Raw genomic sequence first — 17,312 nt, 5'->3', positions numbered from 1 at the left:
AAAAGCCTGAAGTCTCACACCACCAGGTTCAGGAACAGCTACTTTCCCACAGCCATCAGGTTCTTGAACTGACCTGCATAACTCTAACCCTCCCTCAGCAATGGAACACTACGGACCACCTCTTGCATTGCCATGGACTTGTGGGTTTTTTTGCACTGATGTCTTGTTTTGTCCAGTCTTTTCTCTTCAAGTCTGGTATAATTTATGTATAAGTTATGTATAATTTATGTTCTGTGTGTTGTCTCAATCTACGTGCCTGTGATGTTGCTGCAAGCAAGCTCTTCATTGTACCTGCACCTCACCGTACTTGTGCACATGACAATAAACTCGACTTGACTTAAACTCGGGTGAACCTAGGAAAGTTTTTGTGTGGACCTCTGCCTACCGCCCCTCCCACTCCCCTGCCCCTCCCACCGTGCCACACACTATCCACCCTTCTTCCCCCATTTCTTTCAATGTTCTTTCCCCTGCTGCAATCACACTTCACTCCCGTTAAATAAATGGGACACTACATGACCTCATTCCTGCATCAAAAGAAAATCAAAAACCTGCAGATGCTGGAAATCCGGAACAAAAAAAAGAAAAAATTGGAAATACTCAGCAGGTCAGGCAGCATCTGTGGAGAGAGAAACTGTCTCCTCGGTTCTGATGAAGAGACCCAGACCTGAAGCAATGTAAACTGCACATCTGCCTGCACATGGTCTATATCCTTCCATTCCCTGCATGTTCATGTATCTGTCTAAGTGCCTCTTAATCATTGCTATCGTAACCACTTCCACCATTCCACTCTCTTTGTGAAAAGAAGTACATGTTTCTCTCTCCACAGATGCTGCCTGACCTGCTGAGTGTTTCCAACACTTACTGTTTTTCTTTGCCTTCTACATCTCTGGGGAAGAAGAACGCCTCTGTGCAAGTAGAGATAAGTACCGTGTCATGCAATGAACTGTCCCCATCCAACTCCCCATCCCAATCTCCCCCTCCCTGATGAGTAGCACTGTGGTCATTCCCAGATAATGGCCTGGATCTTCCCATTACCTGTATAAAGGCACAGAAATTCAGAGCTCTGCAGATGAAGGTGGAGATTCCAGACTTGAATAAGCTGATGGTCAATCTCAGGGTAACCCTGCTCCATCATTGCATCCTTTAAGTCAGAGCTTGCAACTCTTGACTTGCAACAGTAAGTGGCAGGGCCCTTAGGAGCATTGATGTGCAGAGGGATCTTGGGGTGCAAGTCCATAGCTCCCTGAAAGTGGCAACACAAGTAGACAGGGTGGTGAAGAAGGCATATGGCATGGTTGCCTTCATTGGTCGGGGCACTGAGTATAAAAGTCAAGAAGTCATGTTACAGCTGTATAAAATAGGCCACGTTTGGAGTATTGTGTGCAGTTCTGGTCGCCCCATTACAGGAAGGATGTGAAGGCTTTGGAGAGGGTGCAGAAGAGATTCACCAGGATGTTGCCTGGATTAGAGAGCACTAGCTATAAAGAGAGGTTGGACAAACCTGGTATGTTTTTTCAGGAGTGCTGGAGGCTGAGGGGAGACCTGATAGAAGTGTATAAAATTATGAAAGGCATAGATAGTGTGGATGGTCAGAATCTTTTTCTCAATTTAGAAACGTCAACTACGAGCGGGCCATAGGTTTAGGGTGAGAAGGGGAAAGTCTAAAGGAGATTTACATGGTAAATGTTTTATGCAGAGAGGGGTAGGTCCCGGGAATATGTTACCAGGGGAAGTGGTGGAAGTAGATACAATAGCAATATTTAAGAGGCATTCAGACAGGCACATGAATAGGCAGGGAATGGAAGGATGTGGACCATGTACAGGCAGATGTGCAGTTTAAATTGGTTTCATGGTCGGCACAGACATGGTGGGCTGAAGGGCCTGTTCCTGTGCTGTACTGTTCTATGTTCTATGTGAATGATGTTCCTCACCATCTTATCACACACTTTACCCATTTACAGGAAATGACAGGTAGATGAAGTGGAGAGAGGGAGGAATTCATGAACAATAGGAATGGGAGAGGTTGCCAGTGGGAATTTGGTTTCACACTTCAACCATCCAGTGTCTTATGGTCTATAAATTGATCATTTAGGGGATTTCTGCCTGCTGCCAATTCTTCCTTCCTCCTCCCCACACCCGTACTTCCCATTCCCTCAGTCAGTGCTAAGCTCTGACAACCCCTTACTGAGTGTAGGCAATCCCAGCAAGTTACAAAAAGTTTTGATTTCCGCAAATGGGGAAATAAAAAGTTTTCAGAAAGATATTCCGTCACCAGCTGTCACCCCCTGACACGTTAGTGTCTAAAATAACTTGGCCAATTTTTGCCCAGCATTGCATCTTATCAGCCTTGCCTGCTGTGGTGGAGTTAAAATAAGGAAACGCACTTGTAGCCTTCCTGAAGCCCACAGGGGCTGGGAGGGTTTCTCCGCAGTCACCCAGCACAGCAGATGACCAGCGCAAAAACACCAGTGGTACAGCCTGCTGACTGCATCAGGGAAACCACTTTGCCTCCCCCTCACCCCTCAAGCAACCCCCCCCCCCAACCCTGAATCATCTCCAGAGCTACATTGGTAAGGCCCTGTCTATGTACTCAGCTTGTGGAAGGAAAATGTGGGCTGTGTAAGACTGACTCACCACTGACACACAGCTTATTTTTAACTCTTCCATCATCAGGCGTTATTTGCAAATTACATAAGAACTAGGAGCAAGAACAGGCTTTGCATCCTCTCTCAAGCCTGTTCTGCCACTTAATAAGGTCGTGCCTGATCTCAGTTTCCTGCCCAGAGCCCCTACACCTTGAACCTCACTCTAGTCCAAAGATTTCACTGCACTAGAAGGCTAAACCTCCACAAGGATTTGTGGAACCTAATCCCAAGATAAAACAGCTCTCTGGGCAAAGAAATTCCTCTGCATCCCCATTTTACCCTGAGACTGTTCTCACTAATTTTACATTCCCGCAACAGGGAAAACAAGCACTTTACACCTACTCTGTCAAGTCCCCTCAGGATTATGCATCTCTCAAAAAAATCACCTGCCAGCTCTCACTTCACCCCTTCCCTCCACCTTTTTATACTGGCTATCTCCTCCTTTCTTTCCAGTCCAGATGAAGGGTCTCCACCCAAAATGTCGACTGTCCATTTCCCTCCATAGATGCTGCCTGACCCGCTGAGATCCTCCAGCTTTTTCTGTGTTGCTCCAGATTCCAGTGTCTGCAGTCTCGTTTTTCAAAGAAATCAGCTCTATTTTTCTATAAAGGCCCAAGCTGCTCAATTAGAGGTTCCCATTATCACTTTTTCTATACCGCAGACAGTCTGACAATTAGTTTTACACTTCAGTAGGGTCACCCCTTATTGTCAGCACCCTTATAAAGGCAACCCCCAGACTAGGATGAGATTGAGGCGATCAGCATTAGTCTAGGTATTAGCCCTGAGCTAAGGTAAGAACAACAAGACAGTGTGGCGATCTCTGTCAGAAGATGTAGGCTGAGATGTGATTCTTGCTGCAGTAAAATAGCTCGCTGCCCCCGAAGATGCAGGTGAGGGATGGAATGGGGTCCGTATCCCAGTGAGGGAAGGGGGAACTTGAAACATGAAAGGGAGTCTTGCTATCACTTTTTGAAAAAATCCAAGTTTTTTGCAGTGAAAGTGCAAAGATCTTGCTGGCAATGCAAGATCAGAGACCCAAACAGTGACCGAGCCCAGATCTCATGGTGCGCTTGCCCAGTGAGGGTGACTCATTAATCCACTCGCTGCAGCCATGGCCCGACCAACCTCAGTCACTGATCCAACTCCGCTTCCAGCATGTCAAGAAATATGCAGAGCATTCTCCACACAGCACTGAGCAAACATTGGAGTTTTAGTCTTGTTTTGTCTGGTTTTTGCAATGGGGTCAGTGTCAATTGCTGCTCAGTGGGCAGCACTTTAGCCTTGGAGTCAGAATTTTGTGGGTTCAGGTCTTGGTCCATGGGTGATGACTCCAATTCAGTGCTGCAGCATTGAAAGTGCTTTTTTATTGAGGTATTCTACAGGGGTAACTTACCTTATAACTGTTTCTATCATCTACAAGTCACCAGTCAGGAATGTGAGGGATTACGCTCCAGTTGCCTGGATGCGTGTAACGCACAATGCACATAGAGATCAATGCTATCCAAGAGAATGCAGCAACTTAACTGGCACCCATCCAGCACTCAAAACATTAGTCCTTGGCTGAAGTGCGTACTGTCCACTGTTACTCACCCAGGCTACGTCATCAGCACCTCCAAGTATGTGACCTCTATCACCAAGAATGTCAAGGGCAGCAGGTGTATGGGAACACCATCACCTAAACACCCCTTTCCAAGTCACACACCATCCTCGCTTGGAAACATATTTTTCCTTCATTGTCACAGGGTCTGAATGCTGGAACGCCCTTCCCAATTGTGGGAGCATCTGTACCAGAAGAAGTCATCAGTACTTGATTCAACAAGGCAGCTCACCACCACCTTCCCATGGGCAGATAGGGGCAGGCAATAAACAATGGTCTGGACAGCAATACATAAATAAATTGGTATTGGTATTGGTATTGGTTTATTATTGTCACTTGTACCGAGGTACAGTGAAAAACTTGTCTTGCATACCAATCATACAGGTCAATTCATTACACAGGGCAGTTACATGAGTTAGTACAGAGTGCATTGAGGTAGTACAGGTAGAAACAATAACAGTACAGAGTAAAGTGTCACAGCTACAGAGAAAGTGCAGTGCACTAGACAATAAGGTGCAAGGTCTCAACAAGGTAGATTGTGAGGTCAGGGTCCATTTGACAGATAAATAAATTGAAAAGAAACATGATGGCACGGTCTGTTTTCCTCTTTCAGCTGGACATGGAATTATTTTGAAAAAGAGTGAGAGAATTGTCTCCCGTGTTTTGGCCAATCGATGCCATCACTAGAACTAAATGCCCCCAGATGCCATCACTGAAACATTGTCATTTTGCTGTGGGTGGGATCTTTCTGCCCACAAATTGCATTCCCACCCACCACTGCAGACTCCCCACTTTGAAAAACCCATTGGGATGTCTTCAGGTGTGGAATGGATTGTTAAACACAGGATGCTCCTGGATGACAACGCTCTTTCAACAAACTGTGCACGTATGCCACCAGGTCTCCCCGTTCTTATACCAACTTTAGAATCATGCCCTCGACTTTACTTTGCTTCTTTTCATTCTTTCTACCAAAACACAACACTTCGCATTTATCAGCATTGAACTTCATCTGCCACACATCTGCCCATTGCCAACTCTGCCAACTCCACTGTACCCTTCCATCCAGCCTGAAAACCAAGTCAGTTCTCTATCCATGCTGTTACAGTCCCTCTTGTGCCATGACCTTTGATCTTGATGACAAACCTACAATGTAGCACCTTATCAATTGTCTCTTAGAAATCCATATAATACACATCAAATGCATCTCCCTTCACAAATCATAGTGTTATTTCACCAAAAAAAAATCTCGACCAGGTTAGTTAGACATGATTTGTCTTTAACAAATCCAGTTGACCATATTTACCCTGGAGTGGTCTTTACTCTCTTCCATAGATATTTAAACCCCATTAAATTATGATCACTGTTTCCTAGCTGCTCCCCCACTGCTGCATGCTCCAGTTGGTCCGACTTATTTCCCAGAAGCAGGCCTACTTAACAGGTCAAGCAGCATCTGTCAATGGAAAGAAATTGTCAACATTTCAGGTTGAAAACCTGCAACAGACTCCTTGGGTTCATCCAGCAGATGTTTTGTTGCTCCATATTCTAGCATCTGCAGTCCCTTGTGTCTGCTTGTTGAATACATCTCTTGCAGTTACGCACATGCACTGTCAACCTATCTTATATCTTTTTGTACCCTTTCTAGAAAGCTAGTGGGCCTAAAGGTAGATAGGTCCCCTGGTCCTGATGGGATGCATCCCAAGGTACTGAAAGAAATGGCAGTAGTAAAGGCATTTGTGATAATTTAGCAAAATTCTCTGGACTCTGGGCAGGTCCCGGCAGATTGGAAGACAGCGAATGTCATGCCACTGTTTAAAAAAGGATGTAGGCAAAAGGCAGGTAACTATAAGTCAGTTAGTTTAACGTCTGTTGTCAGGAAAATGCTTGAAGCTAAGGAAGAAATAGCAAGACATCTGGATAGAAGTGGTTCCATCAGGCAGACACAGTGTGGATTCAGGAAGGGCAGGTCCTGTTTGACAAACTTACTGGAGTTCTTTGAGGATATAATGAGCGCAGTGGATAGTGGGGAACAGGTGGATGTGGTATACTTGGATTTCCAGAAGGCGTTCGATAAGGTGCCGCATAAAAGACTTATCCATAAGATAAAGATGCATGGAGTTGGTGGTAATGTATTAACATGGATAGATGATTGGTTAACCAATAGAAGGCAGAGAGTTGGGATAAATGGGTGCTTCTCTGGTTGGCAATCAGTGGTGAGTGGGGTGCCGCAGGGGACAGTGCTGGGTCTGCAACTGTTCACGATATACATTAACGATTTGGAAGAGGGGACTGAGTGTAGCGTATCTAAGTTTGCTGATGACACTAAATTGAGCACAAAAGCAAATTGTACAGAGGATGCACAGAGCCTGCAGAGAGATGTAGATAGGTTAAGTGAGTGGGCAAGGGTCTGGCAGATGGAGTACAATATTGGCAAATGTGAGGTCATCCACTTAGGAAGGAAAAATAGAAGATCAGATTGTTATTTAAATGGTGAAAGATTGCAACGTGCTGTTGTGCAGATGGACTTGGGAGGGCTTGTGTATGAATCACAAGAGGTTGGTTTGCAGGGGCAACAGGTTATCAAGAAGGCAAATGGAACGTTGGCCTTCATTTCTAGAGGGATTGAAGTTAAGAGCAGGGAGGCTATGTAGGGTGCAGTTCTGGTCTCCTTACTTGAGGAAAGATACACTGGCTTTGGAGGCGGTGCAGAGGAGGTTCACCAGGTTGATTCCAGAGATGAGGGGGTTAGCCTCTAGGTTAGAGATTGAGTCGCCTCGGACTCTTCTTGCTGGAATTCAGAAGAATGAGAGGGGATCTTATAGAAACATATAAAATTATGAAAGGGATAGATAAGATAGAGGCAGGAAGGTTGTTTCCACTGGTAAGTGAGACTAGAACTAGGGGACACAGCCTTAAGATTCAGGGAAATATATTTAGGATGAGGAGAAACTGCATTTCCCAGAGAGTAGTGAGTCTGTGGAATTCTCTGCCCAGGGAAGCAGTAGAGGCTACCTCATTAAGTATATTTAAGACACAGTTAGATAGATTTTTGCATAGTAGGGGAATTAAGAGTTATGGGGAGAAGGCAGGTAGGTGGATCTGAGTCCATGGTCAGATCAGCCATGATCTTATTGAATGGCGGAGCAGGCTCGATGGGCCAGATGGCCTCCTCCTGCTCCTGTTTCTTATGTTCTAAGTCTGGTTCTGTTTAAGAACTTCCTACATCTAGCTCTGCTTTGATTTATCGCTTCCAATCCTTTACTCACATTTTTTCTCCTCTTCATTGCTACCTTCCTGTGCCCAAAACCTCTGCCAAATGAGTTTAAACCATGCCCACTGCAATAATAAACCTTCCAGATCAGCACAATCTGCCCAAATTGTAAGCTTCACCTCCCCGGGATAGGCAGATGGGGGAGGGGAGAGAGGGGTTCGTGTCAGAAGCTGGGAGGTGATAGATGGACGTGTCAAAGGGCTGAAGATGACGGAATCTGATAGGAGGAAGGTGGAGCGTGGAATAAAGGGAGGGGGGTGGGGAGGTGAACCGGTGGGAGGAGTGTGTGGTGATGGGCAGATGGTGGGGGTGGGGGAGGAGGAAGAGAGATGGTGATGGGAGGCAGGTGGATCAGGAGGGGCAAGAAAAGAGAGACATAAGAGATTCTGCAGATGCTGGAATCTGGAGCAACACACACAAAGTGCTGGAGGAACTCAGCAGGTCAGGCAGCATCTACGGAGGGGAATAAACAGTCGACGTCTCAGGCCGAGACCCTTCATCGGGACTGGAAAGGAAGAGGGCAGAAGCCAGAATAAGAAGGTGGGGGGAGGGGGAGGAGCGCACGCGGGCAGGGGGTAGGTGAGTCCAGGTGAGAGGGCGAATGTAGGTGGGTGGGGGAAGGGGGGGGGGAGATGTAATAAGCTGAGAGGTGATCGGTAGAAGAGGCCAAGGGCTGAAGAAGAAGGAATCCGGTGGGAGAGGGCAGCAGACCGTGGAATAAAGGATGGGGGAGGGGAGGGGAGGAGACGGGCAGGTCATCAATGCGGGGGAAGGGAGCCACAGGAATAAGTGAGGACAAAGGAGTGGGGGGGGGGGGGAAGAAGGGGTGGGGTTACCAGAAAGAGAAAAGAGACAGAGGGGGAGCAGTTACCAGAAGTTGGAGACTACCCTCTGCATCTGCCTGTTCCCCCACTCTCCCCTCCCCCATTTGCCTATCAGCCCCCCCCACCCCCTCACCTGGATCAACCTATCACCCACCAGCTCTTGCTCCACCCCTTTCCTCCACCTCTTTATATCGCCCATCTCCGCTCAAACTTTCAGACCAGATGAAGGGTCTCGACCCGAAACGTCGACTGTCCATTTCCCTCCATAGCTACTGTCCGACCCACTGAGTTCCTCTAGCGTTTTGTGTGCGTCAGTTTATTTTATCTCCACCAATGCCCTGCAAAAACTCCACACAAGTACTTAACTCTTAAACTGAAAGAACTCAGTTATTGAGAATCATGTCTCTCTCACACTGTGTGATCTCAGGTGCCCCGGTCATGTCACCACATCAAAACACAATATTCATTTGGCATGTGAAAGGCAACAGTAGGAATCAGGGTGTGACACTCTCTGAATACACACAACAGCTCTGATCTCCGGCCTCTGAGTCATACACCAGGCCACACGTTGATTGTCAATGCAAACAACAGGAAACCTGACTCCATTTTGCTTGCGATGCTCTCATAACGAGAGGGTTTGATTGCATCTGTGGAAAGAGAAGCAGAAATAACACTTCAGGTCAAAGACCCTTTGCTAACTTTTTCTTCAGAAGCAGCTTGACATGCAGAGAGTTTCCAGAATTTTCTGTTTTTACTTCCAACCTCCACCATCTGTAATTTATTGATTTGCATTTACCCAAGAGTTTAACCGGCATATAACATTGGCTTGACAGGAACCTTTGGTTGCAATAGTTCTGTTGACAGGAATTGGCATGCAGGCCATTGGTTGTAAAAACATCTCTCAGTTTCTCGGTCTCTGATCACTTCTCAGGTACTCACTAGTAATGAGGAAGTCTCACTCTCAGTGGTTCTCTTGAAAACAAGTTAGAATGAACTGCCGTTAGACTTTCAGATCCCCCTGGGGAATTTTCTGACTATTTCGGTTGATTTATTCATGTTTAACCAATGTCAGGCTGATGGTGTCAAAGGGGAATTGGTTGGCTGTCACCTGAGGTTGACTATGCCCGGTATTTTAGGTGGCCACTATGGGAACACTGACTCCACACCAGGAGAATTCCCTTGGCTGGGGGAATTCCAATTTTCCGGTCATCGCCAGTCACATATGTCCCCGTGGGTAGGAAGTGTGCAGCATGGTGGTTCCGATGCTGGGGATTACAATCCAGCGACTTGGACTAATGATCCCAGGACATGAGTTCAAGTCCCTCAACCACAACAGCAGCTGGGGAATTGACATTCAGTTGATTAGGTAAACCTGGAAAAGGGGCTAATATTGGCAGCAGGGACCACCAAATGACTGCATGGTTTCCAATGGCAACCGGGACGCTCACCGCGGGGAAAGAAGTCTGCCAACGTTAGCCAGAGCCACAGCAAGATGATCGTATGTGTCTTGTCAGTGGCCTCAAAGCAAATTAGGGAAAGGCAATAAATGCTGACCTTATGAGTGATGCCCAGATCATATGAGGGTCAGTTAGCAGAAGAACCCTGATGCACAGTTTCAACCTGAAACATCGACAAATCCTTTCCACCCACAGACGTTGCTCAACCCGCTGAGTCCCTCCAGCAGATTGTGTGATGCTACAGAAGAATCGTACTGTCCAAGCACAGTTGTTCGAAGAGTTTGGGTGCTGATGAAGTTCACATTGTCTTATATTTTCATATCTCCTTACAATACAAGAGGCCATTGGGCCCAATGAGTCTCTGCCAGTTCTCAGAGCAATCCACTTCCCCACTAATTTTCCTCTAACCTATTCTATAGCTAGAGGAAGTGAAGCAGCAGGAGAACAGAGGGATCTTGAGGGAACAGAGGGAACAGAGGGATGTTGGGGTCCATGTCCGTAGATCCCTCAAGGCTGCCACGCAGGTCGATAGGGTTGTTAAGAAGTTGTATGGTGTGTTGGCCTTCATTAGTCAGGGGATTGAGTTCAAGAGCCATGAGGTAATGTTGCAGATCTATAGCACTCTGGTTAGATGACACTTGGAGTATTGTGTTCAGTTCTCGTCACCTCATTATAGGAAGGATGTGGAAGCTTTAGAGAGGGTGCAGAGGAGATTTACCAGGATTCTGCCTGGTCTGGAGAGCATGTCTTATGAGGACAGGCTGAGTGAGCTAGGGCTTTTCTCTTTGGAGAGAAGGAGGATGAGAGGTGACTTGATAGAGGTGTGCAAAATGATAAGAGGCAGAGATCGAGTGGACAGTCAGAGACTTTTTCCCAGGGCGAAAATGACTAACACGAGGGGGCATAATTTTAAGGAGATTGGAGGAAGGTATAAGGGGGATGTCAGGGGTAAGTTTTTTACACAGAGAGTGGTGGGTGCGTGGAACGCACTGCCTGCAGAGGTTGTGGGGGCAGATACATTAGGGACACTTAAGAGATTCTTAGATAGGCACATGAATGATAGAAAAATAGGGGGCTATGTGGAAGGGAAGGGTTAGATAGATCTTAGAGCAGGATAAAACGTCAGCACAACATTGTGGGCCGAAGGGCCTGTACTGTGCTGTAGTGTTCTATGTTCTATTCTCTCTCATATGCCCATAAATATCCCCTTGTACTCCCACTACTGACCTACACTAGAGGTAATTTATAGGAGCCAATAACCTACGGTATTTAAAGAGAAAGTGGATAAATTTTTGAAAGATTGACGCTATGTGGAACTGACAGAAATGGAGTTAAGGCCAGTGTTGATCAGCTCTGATTACATTGAATGGTGAGGCAGGCTTGAAGAGTCTGGTGACCTACTCCTGCTCCCATTTTTCTGTGGAAAAATACATTCTTTGTTCTTCTATTGGAACTATGACAGGTGTAATCCTGTGTCAGAGCTGAGGCGTTCTAATGGACAAAAAGACTCTGACCATCTACCATGCACTACCCCTGATTCACTAATTGCTCCAGTGGAATTTGTTCTCTCAGTTTGCTTCAACTCTGTGTTAAAATGGTTGTTCATTGAATAGGAATTTGGTGATAAAGCAAATTGCTTGCTAATTGGTCTGAAGGTTTTGTTGTGTTCAGTGCGTGTATTTGTTTGTACTTTCTTCCTGCCTAGCACTTCTGTGTGGCTAATTGTGTCCTGCTCAGCACATCTCATCTATTCTTACTGTCCTGCAAGGTTAGGTCTCGCATTCTCTGGCAGACTGAGAGCAGGAGCCTTTCCAATCCAAGTTGGCACATCACCAGCTCTGTGATTGCACAATCTCCTCCCTCTGCCAAGAGTGAATAGTTTTGCCTTTTATTTTGAATTGTGCTGAAGATTTGTTTTGCAAAACATCAGGTCAGCTAACGCAATACACACCAGCGATAATTACAAAGCCTCCCTGTGAATTGGACTCATACAGCACAGAGGATGCCTATTTGACAGGTCCAGTCAGATAGCACTGCAAATATTTTCCCCTTCCTATCCAATTCCTTTCCAAAAATTCCTACTGAATCTGTATCACCATTTCAAGCAGCACATTCCAGATCAGAACAACCTGCTGCTTAGGATAATTCTCCTCTCTTCTTCTGATTTGGAGTCATAAAGTTATAGAGCTCAGAACCAGGCCCTTCAGCCCAACTCATCCATGCCAACCAAGGTGCCGACCATTTGCTTGCATTTGGTCCATATCCTTCTAACCTTTCCTATCCGTGAAACTGTCCAAATATCTTTTAAGTGTGATTGTACCCACCTCTACCACTTCCTCTGGCAACTCGTTCCATACACTCACCACCTTCTGTGTGAAAAGCTTGTCTCTAAGGTCCCCTTTAGATCTTTCCCCTTTCACTTTAAACCTATGCCCTCTAGTTTTAGACTTCCCTATCCTGGGAAAAAGACTGAGGCCATTCCCCTCATGATTTTATAAACCTCTGTAATGTCACCCCTCAGCCTCCTTTGCTCCAGGGAAAACAACCCCAGCCTATCCAGTCCCTCCTTATAAGTCAAGCCCTCCAGTCCTGGCAACCTCCTTGTGAATCTTTCCTGCACCCTCTCTAGCATTGCTTGCCAATGATCTTTAATCTGTGACCCTGCTACTGACCCTCCTGGTAGTCTGTCCCTGTCAACTCTACCAAAGACCTTCGTAGGTTGGGATCCTCTGTTAAATTCCCACTTAACCATGCCTGCTTTAATGAGGGCTTTCTCCAGTCCTCCCAGACAAGCCCCTTCTCCCTGACACCACTCCGCGTCTGCTCCAAGATCCTGACTTATTTTCTGAAGTGCGATGCTTGATACTGAGTCACAATCCTCCAACTAAACCCAAACCAGCACTTTATAAGAACTTAGCACAACTCTCATGTGGCAATTAATTCCTTGATAGGAATCACTGTCAAGAATATATTTCCCTTGAAATGAGAACACTTTAACCATATTGCTGTGGTTTTGAAATCACATGTAGGTTGCACAGAGCTGGGCTCCTTCCCGACAACCAGGGTTTTTGGGATAATCTAACAGCTTTGTGACTTCTCCCAGCTTCTGCTTTTAACTTCCATCTGTTTACTCTTTTACAGCCTGTCAGAGACAATCTTTGAATGCTACCTCTATAGGTCACTTACACCCGAGCAGCTATCTATGGCAGCCTCAAAACTCTAATCCAAACAGTAATTTCCTCAGTTCTTAACTTTCAATTGTATTTAATATTGGTTCCCCAAGAGTTTAATATACAAATAGGGTACTGTGACACAGGAGTGGAGTTCCATGGGCAGTGAGCCAAAGGCCAAGTCTAATAATCCATAGCTAAAAGCAGAAAATACTGGAAACACCAGGTCTTTGACCTGAAACATTAACTCTGTTCCTCTCTCCACAGATGCTGCCTGACCTGTTGAGTATTTTCCAGCATTTTGCCTTGATTTCAGGTTTTTAGCACTTGCAGTTCAGAATCGGAATCAGGTTTATTATCACTGACTTATATATCGTGAAATGTGTTGTTTTGCGGCAGCAGTACAGTGCAAAGACATAAAATTGCTATAAATTACAAAATAAATAAATCGTGCAAAAAAAATAGGAATAATGAGGTGGTGGTCATGGGTTCATGGACCGTTCAGAAATCTGATGGCGGAGGGGAAGAAGCTCTTCCTGAAACATTGAGTGTGGGTTTTCGAGCTCCTGTACCTCCTCCCCGATGGTAGAAGAGGGTATGCCCCAGATGGTGAAGATCCTTAGTGATGGATGCCGCCTTCTTGAGACGCTGCTTCTTTAAGATGTCCTCAGTGGTGGGAAGGGTTTTGCCCATGATGGAGCTGGCTGAGTCTACAACCCTCTGCAGCCTTTTGCGATCCTGTGCATTGGAGCCTCCAGACCAGGCGGTGATGCAACCAGTCAGAATGCTCTGCACCGTACATCTATAGAAATTTGCAAGAGTCTTTGGTGACGTACCAAATCTCCTCAAACTCCTAATGAAGTAATCGTTTCTTACATTAATAATCTGTAGACGCAAGTTCAAATCCTGTTACAGCAAATGGGAATTTAAAGTTAGTTAATTAACTAATCACGTAATAACGCAAGACAAGCAAAATACTGTGGATGCTGGAACTTTGCCAATTGTATTTCCAAACACTGGATTACTATCACAGGTTTAATTCGGTTCTCTCTGCCAAAGAGACATCCCACTTGTATCCTGTGTCCAGACTTAGAAACTGATCTCGTTAGGTCAGGCGGCACAGTAACACGATGCCTCACAGAGACCTGGGTTCAATCCTGACCTTGGGAGAACTTTGCATGTTCTCCCTGCGACCATGTGGGTTTGCCCCGGTCACTGGAAGTTTGAGAATTGAATCTCAAACCTCTGGTAACCACTCCCCCTCTGTCCCTTTCCCCCTTTTTTCTTCCCTCTTTCCTCCTGATCCACCTGGCCCCCATCACCCTATCTTTTCCCTCTCCTCCACCCTGTCCGTCCACCCCTCACCCACACACCCCTCTCACTGTTTCCCCTCCCCACCTCTCTCCCTTTATTCCATGATTCACCTTCCTCTCCTGCCAGGTTCCATCATCTTCAGCCCTTTCTCACTTCCATCTATCACTTCGCAGCTTCTGACATCAGTCCCACTCTTCCCCCCCCCCCGCCCCCCATCTGCCCATCACCCCCTCACCTGGATCCACCCATCACCTGTCAGCTCTGGCTCCACCCCTTCCCTCCACTGGCTACCTCCCCTCTTTCCTTCAGTCCAGATGAAGGGTCTCGACCTGAAACATCGACTGTCCATTTCCCTCCACAGATGCTGCCTGACCCGCTGAGTTCCTCCAGCATTTTGTGTGTTGCTCCAGATTCCAGCATCAGCATTTTGTATCTCAATCGTGGGTCCAGTTATTTTCACTGTCCTGCCCTGGTCTCCCCCTTGGAACTGAGGTCCAAGATGTCCCATAGCTTAGTTTTCAATTTAAACCACATTCAATTCTTATCAGGGAACAGAATCTCTCTACTATTATCCACTAAGTAGTTAAAATAAGGAACTCTGCACGAGTGCATTAGGTGTTCGCATGCTGCTAATTGTCAACCCTGGATTGCATGAAGGTACCAGGTTTATTCCTCCTCCAGAAATCTCTGTACGTATTCACAGCCTGGTATGGAGGCTCCAATACATAGGAATGCAAGAGGCTGGAGAGGGTTGTAGACTCAGCCAGCTCCATCACAGGCACAACCCTCCCTGCCATCAAGGACATCTTCAAGAGGCGGTGCCTCAAGAAAGCAGCATCCATCACTGAGGACCCTCACCATCTGGGACATGCCCTCTTCTCGTTACTACCATCGGGGAGGAGGTACAGGAGCCTGAAGACCCACACTCAATGATTCAGGAACAGCTTCTTCCCCTCCGCCATCAGATTACTGAACGGCCCATAAACCCATGGACACGACCTCGTTATTCCTTTTTTTTGCACTATTTATTTATTTTTGTAATTTGGAATGATTTTTATGTCTTTGCACTGTACTGCTGCTGCAAAACAACAAATTTCACGTCAACTAAGTCAGTGATATTAAGTCTGATTCTGATTCTGAGGCTCATTCCTCAGTGTGGAGGTGTTACAAGAGGTTAAATCAAAGGATCTACCCGCTGTACCTTTTTTTCCCTAGACTGCCTTTCTGGTGAAAGTGAAAGATCCCACACCACTTGATGCTTTTTCTTAGAACCTGCCAAGTGCAAATTGGCTTTCAGCTTCCAGATTACAGCACTGACTCCACCTAAGATTACGTATGGCTATGAACTGTTGTGAGACAGCACAATGGCACATCTGGTAGAGCTGCTGCCTCACAGCTCCAGCAACTCCGACCTCGAACCCAGCCTCTGGTGCTGCCTGTGTGGAGTTTGCATGTTCTGCCAGTAACCATGTGGGTATCCTCTGTGCGTTTCTAGTTTCTTCCCACACCCCATAAATGTACAGGTTAGGAGGCTAATTGGCCACTGTAACTTGCTGCTGGTGTGTAGGTGAGTGGCATATCTGGGGAAGTTGAGGGGAATGTGTGGGGAATGAAGTGGGATTATCATACGATTAGAGTAAATGGTTTGTGCAGTGGGCAAAGAGCCTATTTCTGTGCTATATGACTCTACGGCTCTAAGTCATACACTATGTTTAGTGTATACAGCACAGAAACAGACCCTTCGACTCGACTGATCCGCACCTACCAAGATTCCCATCTAAACTAGTCCCATTTGCCCACATTTGGCCCACCTCCCTCTGAACCTTTCCTACCCGAAGGTGCTATAAAAGTACAAATAATTTTCTCTTTGCCTCTCTATATCCTTTAAATATACATATGACCCCATCACAGAATTATAGAATGGTTACTGCCCAGAAGGAGGCCATTCGCCCCATCACGTCCCCACTAGCTCCCTGCTAGAGCTACCAATTCCAGCCCACAGCCCCTTTCTCCATAGCCTTGCAAATTTTTTCTCACCATATATTCATCCAATTCCCTCTTGAACTTGCCTCCACATCAGCAGACAGTGCATTCCAGATTTCAACCACACAATGCTAAAAAAAGTTAATAAGTCACCAGGTTCAGGAACAGCTACTTCTCTTCAACCATTCACTTCTTGAACCAACCGGCACAACCCTAATCACTACAGTCTAGCAACACTATGACAACTTTGCACTACAATGGACTTTTGTTTTGTTTTAATTGTGTTCCTTATTGTATAATTTTTGTATAATTTATGTTTAATTTATGTCTTACTCATGAATGTTGTGTCTCTAATGCTATGTGCCTGTGATGTTGCTGCAAGTAAGTTTTTCATTGCACCCGTGCGTACATGGACTCGTGCAGATGACAACAAACTCTGCTTTGACTTTGACGACACCATCCCACACCCATTCCTCTCTGCCACCATCCCCATCCCAGTAACCTAGTGATTATGTTTCTGGATCATTAATCCAGAGGATTGAACCAGTGATCAAAAGAATCTAAACTCGCATCCCAACATTGCGATTTTAATGGAGGCACAAGAGACAACAGATCCTAGAATCTGAAGCGACAAACTGCTGGAGGAACTCAGCAGATCAGGCAGCATCTGTGGAGGCAAAAGGACAATCCATTTGCCTTCACAGATGATGCCTGACCTGCTGATTTCCTCCAGCAGATTTTTTTTGCATGGCAATTTTAGTTCTGTTTTACAAATTTAGTATCAGCAAGCTGATGACGGTAAAAGTGGTCACTGAAGCATATAATAATTGGTTATCGGGAAGGAAATCGACCATCCTTACTGTTCTAGGCTGATATGTGACTCCAGTCCCACACTGCAGTAGTAGTCACAGAAGTGGCCTGTCAAGTCTCTCAGAAGGATCAAAGCCATTTCCATTAGAGGAAAACTCTTATGACTCTAGGAGGAGTTTCAGAAGCTGGCTTGCTCTCACAACCTTTTCAAGGGCAAAGGAGATGGGCAGTGAATCTTAACTTT

The sequence above is a fragment of the Pristis pectinata genome, chromosome 16, assembly GCF_009764475.1.
Source record: "Pristis pectinata isolate sPriPec2 chromosome 16, sPriPec2.1.pri, whole genome shotgun sequence".
Classification (NCBI taxonomy): Eukaryota; Metazoa; Chordata; class Chondrichthyes; order Rhinopristiformes; family Pristidae; genus Pristis; species Pristis pectinata.
Note: the sequence above shows the minus strand (reverse complement) of the source record.